Below are 11,509 nucleotides of genomic sequence, written 5' to 3'. Positions count from 1 at the left end.
ATATTGGGTGTGGTTGTTAGACTCCCGCTTTTTCAATTGGTATCAGAGCAGGCAAACACGTTTAAGACCTTACAAGTATGTGTTTGTATCGATCTGACTCTATGGACAGAGATGTTATCTCAATAAACGTACCACCAGTCTTTGATGGCTCTAATTACTTATGGTGGAAAATTGCTATGCGAGATTTTCTTCAAGCACGTGATTTTCAATCATGGGTATATGCTCCCGTTGTGGCAGTTGGAAATGTAAACGTTCCCAAGGACATTGGTGAATATACCCCTGCCGAGATAAATGATGCAAAGCAAAACTCCGACGGTTTGAATGCCATTATACATGCCATTACCCCAAATCTTAAGCACCATGTGTCAAATTGCACTAAGTCTAAAGAAACTTGGGTATCTTAGAAACTGTATTTGAAGGAAATACCAGTGAAAAGGAAGCTAAGCTTCAAAACCTTAATTCCGATTGGGAAAACCTTCGTATGTAAGATGAAGAAACATTTGATGAGTTTAATCACAAAGTGTCTGAAATTGTTAATGCATCTTTTGCATTGGGTAAGACTATTCCTGAAAAGGACATTTTGATGAAAATTCTCAGATCACTGCCATCTAGATACGATTCTAAGAAGCAAGCCATCGTTGAGGGAAATAACCTTGATAATATCTCCAGAAATACGCTGTTTGGGAAGCTTAAGATCTTTGATCACGAACATTCGTCCAAATCTAAGGATGTTGCGTTCAAAGCACTAAAGGACACTAAATTACTTGATAAAAGTAAAAAATTGTATATCTCTGAAGATGATCACTCGGAGACAGATTCATCAGATGAAGATCTTGACAAATCAGTCTCGATGATCACAAGACAGTTTAGGGATCTTCTGCTGAAGTGAAGTAAACGGTTCTCCAGGGATAAGCCTATGGCATCAGTCAAACCTCATAATCGTTTTTCTCCTAAAAATAATGATACTGATGAAACTGTGTAGATGGTGGATTTTCGACAAGGGTTAAAATCGTAAAACCATAATTATACATGCTCCTGATCCGGCAATCATATGAGTATTGAGGCTCATGTCTCTCATTGAAGCATGAAAGCTCATGCCATGAAATCTATGACTGGGAAGGCTGTCTCTCAGAGTATATGAAGATGTGTAGTCTCTCAGTTGAGGCAACGACACATCTCAAGAATACTAAGCAATTTCAGTAAATATTTCTATATAGAATCGAAACATTGGACGGCTCCTAGAAAAAATGCCTTCTAGTGTAGATCAACAACGTCTTTTGGATGCAACAACGTTTTCCATGACTATATAGGAGAGATATGACGTTTCAACAAGCTCATATCTCTCAATTCTCAGATAACTACTGCTCCTAGATAGCATGCCTGCTAGTATAGAGCCATCAGTTAATTATCTATAATCGTTAACTAAATATTCAACAATATTCTATGATTCTTCGTAATATTTTATCACTTCAATTTGTGGTTCTTCCCAGCAGAATACCCTGGGTTAGTGATAAATATTCAACTTACGGGCATCTGAGCAGCTCTCGAGTAAGCCCCGAAGCAAAATGGTGCAAGTGTACTCAGCAATAATGTACAAACGAGCACCTGAATCCACAAACGAGCATTCCAAAACACGAAGGAACGATGAACCTATGCAAAATAGGAAGAAAATAATAAATAATAAAATATTAATCGAGGCGCTGGGAGACTAGGCCCACTGGCCGGCCGGTCGTGCCCCGACCAGTCCCACACCCAATTTATATTTTAAAATATTTTTATTATTTTCCCTGTTCTCATGAAAATCCCTTCATTTGAGCAAATCTCCTTCGTCTCAAGGAAACTCCCCAGTCTTATGGTGTTTCCTCGTATCAAAGAAAAAATAATAAATTATAAAAGATGTCGTGGGACTGGGCTCACTAGCCGGCCGTCCATGCCCTAGCTGTGGCCGGTCCCACTCCTCATGACTCCTTATTATTTTATTATTATTTCTCTCATCCCATGAAAATTCCTTGAATTCATGAAATTTCCCATAAGTCATGAAAATCATGTAAAATTAGGGAAACTCGTGGGACCGGGCCCTAGCCGGACGGTCATGCCCTATTCGGTCCTACACGCCCCTTATTTTATTATTATTATTTTTTATGTTTCCCTCATCTCATGGAAACTCCCCGATTTCAACAAATTCCTTGGTTTCAACAAACCTCTTGATTTTATGATATTTCTCTAAAATCATGAAAAATATTATAAAATTGGGAAAAGTGCCTTGGGACGGACTTTTTGGCCGACCGGACATGCCTTGGCCATGGCCGGTCCCACACTTCATGACTTCCTATTTTATTATTATTATTTCCATAATCTCATGGAAATTCCTTAACTTCATGAAATTCCCCAGTTTCATGATATTTCCCTCACATTAGGGAAAATACATAAAATTGGGGGAAGGTGCTGCGCGACCGAGCTTGCTAGCTGGACGATGATGCCCTAGCCGTGGACGGTCCCACACCTTGCAATCCTCTATTTTATTAATTATTTTTTTCATCATCTCATGAAGATTCCCCTGTTTCAGCAAAACCCTGAATCCTTCTAATTTTCTCAAAATGTTGCTCAAATGCGCATCAAAAGATATCGAAACTCTCAGGACTGAGACACAGACATTATGATGACACGGGCATGTCTTCTTGACCGACCAAGGCTGGCCCTGAGGCTTGCAAAGATCCGGTCCCACGTGTTTTAACAATTTTGACCTAATTTGCTCAATTGCTCATATTGGGTCCAAACTCTTTTCAAACAACTTGGAGTTTTCTCAAATGATCATCAGCTGGTCCTGCGACCACCAAGGGCCGGTCTCATGCTCTCTTGATCGGTCCCTCATCTTTTCATAACTAGGTTTTACTACCTAACGTTCACACGAGCATTATTTTAATAAATGATTAAACCAGCTTTTAATCATCCTTTCACCAAATGGTCTTTAGAGACTTTGGTATTTTTGTTCACTTGAGCATCTGTGAGATACACGGTCGATTCATCATCCCATGTATCCGGTCCCTCCTTCATATCATGAACGGTTTTCAATAAATCATCAATTCAACAATTGATCAAAATTAGGGTTTCGAATCCAGAGACCTGCAAAAAAATAATTCTGAGCAGATTCAAACATTAACAATTTTACGTTGATCCCGTGGTCAACATTTTAATAATTATGCTCGGCTCAGATGCCAGCATCTTAAATCAACATTTGCTCAGACGAGCAACATTTGTTCAAATGAGAAACATCTACTCACACCAAAGAATATTGGTTCAATTGTTAATACTCAACAATTCATCAAATGAGCAACATTCGCTCAAATGGACTATATTTGTTCATGCTGAAGAATGTTGGTTCAACTATCAATATGCAATAATTCATCAGATGAGCAATATTTGCTCAGCCTAGCAATATTTGCTCAGACTAAGGAATATTGGTTCAACTATCAATATTCAACGATTCAGCAACACAGTTTGCTCAGGTTATCAACATTTATTCGACAATGATATTTTCTGTCTCGGCAGACATGTTCGATTCATGAGTCTCAGAACATTTGCAAATTATGTTCAACTCAGCAATACAAGGATCACAGTCACATAAACTCAGCAACTGACTAACTAAATACACGCCTGTCTTGCAGAATCCACATTCATGAGATATCAATCGTGTCACATGGGGGGGGGGGGATATTAACTAGGGTTTTGGTCTGGCGGTCTATGGCACATGTTTTCATTCACACGATGAGAATGTGAGCAAGTCGTGCAATCAGTTGGAGGAGTTAACAAAGTAGTGGTTGGAAAGTTAACCAAATCTCCGCAGGATGAGCAACTGGTTTCAACACGATTTTCCACTTCCCCACTCTTTGAATCCAGCAACTGTCACACTTCACGGGATGATGGTGTTTACAATTCAGCAATATAAAAGGCCTCTGAATCATGATTGAAACAGACAAGAATTTCTCTACAAGTTCATACAGACAATCTTTCGTCTACACGAACCCATTGTCTGAGAAATCACTCTCAACTGAGTAAATTCAATCATTTAGAACTTTCTTACGCAGAATACACAACACACATAGAATCTCGATCACCATTGATCTCACACATTTCTCAGCTTCCCTCCTAAAGATCAACCCATCCTCTTTTGTGACCGAATTGACTCTGAAACGACCATCGTCTTGGTTTCGGACGAAGTCGTACAGATTGATCTCTCGAACTTAAAGCACTCCCTTGTTGCAGTGCATCTGTGTGAGGTTGAGCATTTGCTCGGCTCAAGGATTCTCCGCACGGTCATCTCCTCAATTCCGTAAAAACCAGCAAATCGTTTTTCCCCATCTACAGATTGGCGACCACAGTGGGATATTAATCTCTCGGTTGCAATCTCAAGATTTTACAGGGTGGTTGATCTTAGGTCACGCACGATTCTAGAGCCTAACACAAACGATGCTATCACTAGCAACAATAACAATGAGGATATACCGGAAACCGTTCCGGCCTCTAACACTGACGATGGTAATATTATTCCTCCTCACGCTAACATGTAAGGTCATCCCATGTTCGACCGACACCCTGAGGAAGTCAGGGGGAATCCACCACCTACCATGGCTGATCTTATCAAGGTGCAAGAGACTCTTGCAAAGAATCAAACTGACATGGCTGCGACAGAAGATATTCAATTATCTCAGGACTCTCACTGACAAGATGTCAGAGAAGACTCAAGGAAAAGGAAAATAAAAAGAGACATCCTTATATGCTGATCCTGAAGTAGTTCCAATTCATGCAGTAGATGACAACGAAGTCCGCAAAGCTGCAGACGATCCATCGGAAAAGGAATCATCAAATTTCATTACTCTGGAAGATTTGGAATGCCTATTGGAGAACCATGGAAAATACAAGACATCACATGTCCATCGTCAGCAGCCTCCATACCCTGCTGCTACGCAAAGGATTCCTCTTCCAAAAGGGTATACCTCTCCAACCTTCACGCTGTATGATGGAACAGGAAATTCTCGAGAACAAGTCTCTCGTTTTCTAGGGGCCTTGGGAGAACATGAACACAATCATGTTATTCGCCTCAAGGAATTTTCAAAATCCTTGAAAGGCAGAGCATACACCTGGTACAACAATATCGCACTGGGAACTATCAACAATTGGGGAGAAATGATGAATGCCTCATACAGAAAGTACTTCTTTGTGTCAGAGAAAGTTACTCTCTTTGATCTTGGAAGAATGTTTCAGAGGGTCAATGAACATCCCAATGACTACGTGAAAAGATTCAGAGTCCAATCCTTGGACTGCCATGACCCAAATGTCATGGAGAAACAACTGGTGGACTTGTGCATCAACGACATGATCCCAGTCTACAGATATTTATTGGAAAATCTTCGTTTCCAGACTTTCTCAAAGCTTCATGAAGCGGAGAAGAAATCGGCAACTACTGCGCCTGCTCTATTGGAAAGAGCAAAAACTACAAAGGCTGAAGAACCGCGAGACACTCGAGGTAGCAAGCGTCTGATCAACAAGCAGTATAATCTTCAGCCTTCCACAAACGCTGTTGCATAAGTGAGCAACCGGGAAGCTAAACCTCCGCACAAACTTACCTCAACTCCTGCAAAAACACAAAGGAAAGATAAGCAAGATGCACAAGCTCCTGACCAACGCATAAAGGCTCCTGATCAAGATGCACCTGACTTTCCCATTTCCATTGAAGAGGTGCTCGAACTCCTGGATGCGTGGATTCAAGATGGTGCAATAAAGTTGTCATATATCAAGAAAGAACCAACTGAAGAAGACATGGAAAATCCTCGTTATTGTCACTTCCACAGGTTCTTCAACCATCCCACAAGTAACTGCAGAGTTTTGAAATGCATATTCAGAGAAAAGGTTGAATCCGGGGAGATTAACTTGGGGACTGAAGGAGTATACAGAGACCCTCTCCCAGTCAGGACTTTCTCCATCTCTGAACAACCAGTCAAATAAGCAGTTCAGTCATTGATCGAGCATGTCTGCGAATTGCTCTATCTGTCGAAGGCACAAAGGGGAGACATGTTCATGGCTTTGAACCACATTATACTGGGAAGCGTATACCAATTCCAGAAGTACCTCCTGAGCCTCCATGCACTGACAAAAAAATGTATGACTGGGCACTGCTCACCACAGTGCATATTAAAGGAAATGAATTCAAGAGAGCATTTTTTGATGTTGGCACTGCCATCAACATCATTCCTCTGAAAACTCTCAGAACTGCTGGCATTACCCGGCAAGAGGCTACTCATGCTCCGATAGCAATCAGAGATCACGAAGGGACTGCCAGAGACGCGTATGGCTACATCACCCTTAAGGTCAAAGAAAGCTCGGTCTTCACTGAGACCAAGTTTTACATAATTCGAGAGGATCCAGGATACGACATGATCCTCGGAAGAACTTGGATTCACGCTGGAAAGATGGCTCCAACGCCTTCAGCACATCCTGCTGTGGAACAGGACTCTGACTCGGAAGAAATAGAGGATACTCCACCATTTGAGCATCTGGAGGAAGTTAAAGCCTTGACGAAGATTACGCAGAAGCCTGGAGAAAGTGCACACTCTTTCATCAAAAGGTTCCATACTCATGCAAGTCTGATTCCCCTTCATGCACCTATAATACCAATGTTTAATCATATTTCCCTGGTCCGGGGACTTTTTCCCACCAAAATCTTAGCCGTCGCAAAGTGCTATGAGTGGGTAGCCTCACCTCAACAATATTACACCAAATGGTTGAGTACAGAGCCTCTTCAAATTAATCGTTCTATCAAAAAATTTATTGCTGAAGATTTGGCTACGCATAACACACAGTGTGCCAGATACTCCCCTCTGCACGAGTGTCCATATGTTCCGCAATCCTGGAATCCCATCATGCAAGGAATCCCGATTCAGCAGAAGATATTCAAGGCGCGGACGACCAAGCCTAACAAATTCAAAGAAGGAGATCCAGTTCTTAAGGAAACTAAGCGTGATCTCCATTCTGCAAGGAGCTCTAATTGGGAAGGACCTTTCATGTTCGTAAGATCCATAACTGGAAGCTACTACAAACTGATCAACACAGATGGAAGGACCTTTCCGGTGATCCATGAGAATTTTCTTAAGGCATTTGATGCCTGAAGTTATTGGACATTTGAGGTACTAGGAGTTAGAGCATTCATGGCATCTAGGATATGGTACTCATGATTTTCTTTCATTGTATTTCAATTTCTCCAAAATGTTTTCAATACTTACGTTTAGTATTTGAATTCAGAAATTTATCAAAGTTCAGTTCATTTTGCTTAAAGAAAATCTCTATCAAATCCAAAAGAAAATCCTCAATCATCTACCAATCCAAAACCAGTCAATATCAAAACCAAAATAAAACCTCACATCTCTCAGAAGTCCAGAAGTTCAAGAGATTATGAAAAAGAAATCAAAGAAAATCAGCAAAGAAGGATTTTCTCTCCTCTGCATCCTTCAAGACTTGCAAGGCCACCTTCTCCATGTTCAGCTCCTCAGTCAGCTTTGCAATCTTGTATTCCTTCTCCTTCATAACATCATTGGGAAATGGTATGTTGTTCTCACACGAGTTCTTGATTGCATCTATTTTCTTACGAAGCCATTTCACGTTGAAGCCAAGTCTTTCGAAATTCTCCAAGTTGAACTCCCAATCAAAGAGTACATCTGGAGTCACAGTATTTCTGGCCCTAGCACATATATCACTTACTACACGCAAGATGACACTTACTTGCATTGTTAACGCATAAGCGCGTCCAGGGTCTCTGTTAATAATGATGTGACCAAACTTCCTCCATATCTTCTCGTACAAGACTGCATATCCAATAGGAACGTTGAATCCACCAACTATTCATGATATGGAAGCAATGCATCAAATGGAGGATCAAAAGAAACTCCCTCACTTGTATATTAATGCACCACTATACGGTTCTCAATTACTAGAGCAACTTCTACGGTCATGGCAGCAGTTTCTTCAGTCTCCTCTACTTGTGGCTCAGTTTCTTCTACTATTGGAGTAGCAACAATCGAGGTTTCCATAACTTCAGTAACAACCCTCTCATGGACTTGAAGTGCAGGGATTTTTGTCTCTTCATCAATAACTCCAGGGCTGCTCGCGTTATCATTATTGGTTTTTGTATCCTCAACTTCGGTATTTGGCACCTAATACGAAGATTACATGAGGTTAGAGCACTCTAAACATGGAAACCAAATGGGATCATAAAAAAAAACATACAAGCAGTCCATCATCATAAAAATTCATCATTATACACTCAAGATACGAACAAATAGCGTGAAAGTCATGAAAACACGTTTTGCGACAAGCTCAGCCGAAGAGATTTTACTCTGCCCTGTACAAGACGATGGACTGGGAGCAATCTACAAGGAATATGAGAATGAGTTATATACCGTTCTCTTCGTATGGATGTTCTATACTACATATCAAAATTTCATAATAATCCGATGAACGATCAAGGAGATGCGATCAAAACATTGGACAACGTACAGTCTGAAAAAGTCCTGAAAGTCTCCTGAAGTTGACTGTTTCGCCTTTTTCAGGCCCTGAACTTGCTCAAAACTTAAAAAGCTTCTTCAATAAAGCTTGGAAATTCCCCGGGCTTAAATATACATATGCAGGCCATGAAAATACGACTTCAAACGAAGACTCTACGGCGTTTCTACTAAAAGCTGAAGTCTGAAATTTTCTGGTGACGTATTTCGACAAAATTACTTGTATACTCACATGGATTCTCATTCATTCGTTCACAAATCAGCAATTCCATACTTCTATGAATAGGTTACGGGAGATATACTTACTTGGGGAGTCTCCGAAGCATTCAAGGATTTGGAATTACCCGTGTCAGCATCAAGAGGCTCATTACTTCCATTCGGTTTCGAACCTTGGGAATTTTCTTTATCTCTATTCTCCGAGGATGAACGGGCATCAGCACTCTCCACTTCCGTAACGACATTCTCCTGGACATATTCTCAAACAATTAACATTTTATATATGAAGCATAATATTTGGCTATGTGGAAGAGTACTCACATCATTTTCTTCTTCAACGCTCAAGTCAGAAATTGTCTTCCCAGCAGCAGATAATTGAAGACCGTCAATACTTGACGGAGAAAAGTTCTGTAAAAAAATAAAAAATATTTGTTTTACAATCCTGGTAATGCGGATATAAGAAGTCACGGCGGAAAAGTGTTGACAACTCACCAAAGAAACAACCGGGGACTTTATGGTGTTAGGCAACAACTTACAATTCTTGTTCCTACCTTCTCCACCGTGAATGACTGTTTCTGCTTCCGAGAAATTCACTTCAATACGAGGTCTCACAGCACGACCGTCCTGCAAAAAGGAATTGATGCGATAATCAAAGGCAATTATTTTAATTTTATGAAGAATGTGCAAAAGATACATACTGGTGAACATCCTGGAGATGTCTTTCGCTTATTGCCGCCGGAGATGTGTTTCAATCTTGGTCGAGAAGAAATCATATCATAAGAAGGAGGCTCTTTCACTAAAGGTTGGCCAACCATTACGAAGTCGTGTAAACGCCCAATCTGCTGATCTCAGAAGTCTATGTAACCTGGAGTTACATATGTAATTCATTCAGAACCAGGGAACCAGTAAGAACCTCCTTCCACATGTGTGCGATCTAAACAGGTTTTAAGCTGTTCCACTTGGTGGTTTCTTCCTTCGAAAAGTTGGAACGCATTGATCCATGCCCATCTGACGAGCCGCTCTATCAATGTTGTATTCTTATACTGAAGAGTCTCCATATATTGTTGATATCAAGTGACCTGGAGTACAACTCAACATAAAAGATATCTCGTCATCGCTCAAGCCAACGCCAGATTTCAAAGTCATACTTTCTCCGGTATTGAAAGTTTGCAACTGAGAAACATAAGGAGGAATCAGCACCCAAGGGCGGAAATTAAACTCAGATTCATTGTCTAACATATCAACGAAGTGTGTCTTGGATTGAGGTTACTTCGTAGACCAGCGCATAATCCTGGCATTATCCATCTCTGGAAAAATACGGCGAGAATCAGCAACATTCAACCTTGCAAGATGTTGCGGGGAATAGGTGCATAACTCTTGAAGCGTTCCCACATCAAGGCCTGGAGAAACATCGTATTGGCATAGCATTCAATCTTCATAAATCCATTTGAAATACTGGAGTCTATAACCAAGGAATACAGGTTAGAGTACAAAGAACCCAAGAATAGACTACCTATGGGAAGTTGTTCACCTTGTGCCATCTTAATAGAAAAAGGGATTACAAACGGTTTTAACAAAGTTTCGATGTCTTAAAACACGTCCCTAGACAGCCACAAACACAAGAAAGCGGCAATAGATAACATACCATCAGGCTCGTCAAGAGGAATATCTCGTGGCCACCAGTGTGTTAACCACTGGGCATAACAACCTTTGCCAGACGCCTTATTAATTCTCTCCATCTCGGCTGTCAAGATATTGGAAACTGCTGTCTCCTATGATGAAAGCTCTTCAAGGAAGTTACCTGTGACTGGGAGATGCGACAAAGCAACTACGTCCTCCAAGGTAATAGTAAACTCTCCCCATCTGCATATGAAGGTGTGAGTTGGAATGCACCAGCAAGAAAGTAGAGCTACAATACCTCGCGCTTCATGTAAAATGAACAAATATCCATATGATTGGATAGCCCTGGTTACCTGTGCTCTATCCAACATGGCTCTAACACTAGGAAAACCCAGCATATGTCTCTCCCATCCAGAGAATTTTTCTAAAGGTCGTCGAGAAAGCTTGAGTTCTATAATTGACGCAAGAAAAAGTCCTCGTTCAAGACAAAATCGAATAGCTTCTCTAGGAGTCACTATTTTCTTCTGAACAACCTCTCTGGGATTTATTAGAAGACGAAATGCTGGAGACGTTTTTCATTCCCCTGCCGAATCTCGAAAAATGCATCATCTATGTTTGGAACATTTTTGAGCCCAGGAGTTTCTTCTTCTTCTTCTTCACCAACGGGAGTCTCATCCATACATATATCTTCTCTAGAAGCATCATTTTCCTGGGAGCCAGACATCTTTGCGAAGTAGCTGTAATGTGCACAAAGAATTCTACTTCAGTGTATCATCATACAAGGTGCAAACTTTGACAATATGATGGAGTTATATAATCTGACAACCGAATACTTATGCAGACATCTACAAAATGGTAATCCTTAACTCTTACCTTTTTACAATTCCACTAGCAGTGATTTTGATATAAGAGTTAGCACTCCAAAATTAGTTTGTTCCTTGAAAGCTGCAATAACGAACAAAACCTTATCATCTGAAGATTGAAACTGATTTTTTCATAAAATCATGAACATAATTTTCATAATATAAACATCCACAGCTGGGCTATGAAATTGACACCAAGAAAATATTTCATCATAAATAAATTGTCTAATTTCGAGGGTTACTCAAAACCCATGTTTT

Source organism: Papaver somniferum, chromosome 2 (genome assembly GCF_003573695.1).
Source record: "Papaver somniferum cultivar HN1 chromosome 2, ASM357369v1, whole genome shotgun sequence".
NCBI classification, from domain to species: Eukaryota; Viridiplantae; Streptophyta; class Magnoliopsida; order Ranunculales; family Papaveraceae; genus Papaver; species Papaver somniferum.
Note: the sequence above shows the minus strand (reverse complement) of the source record.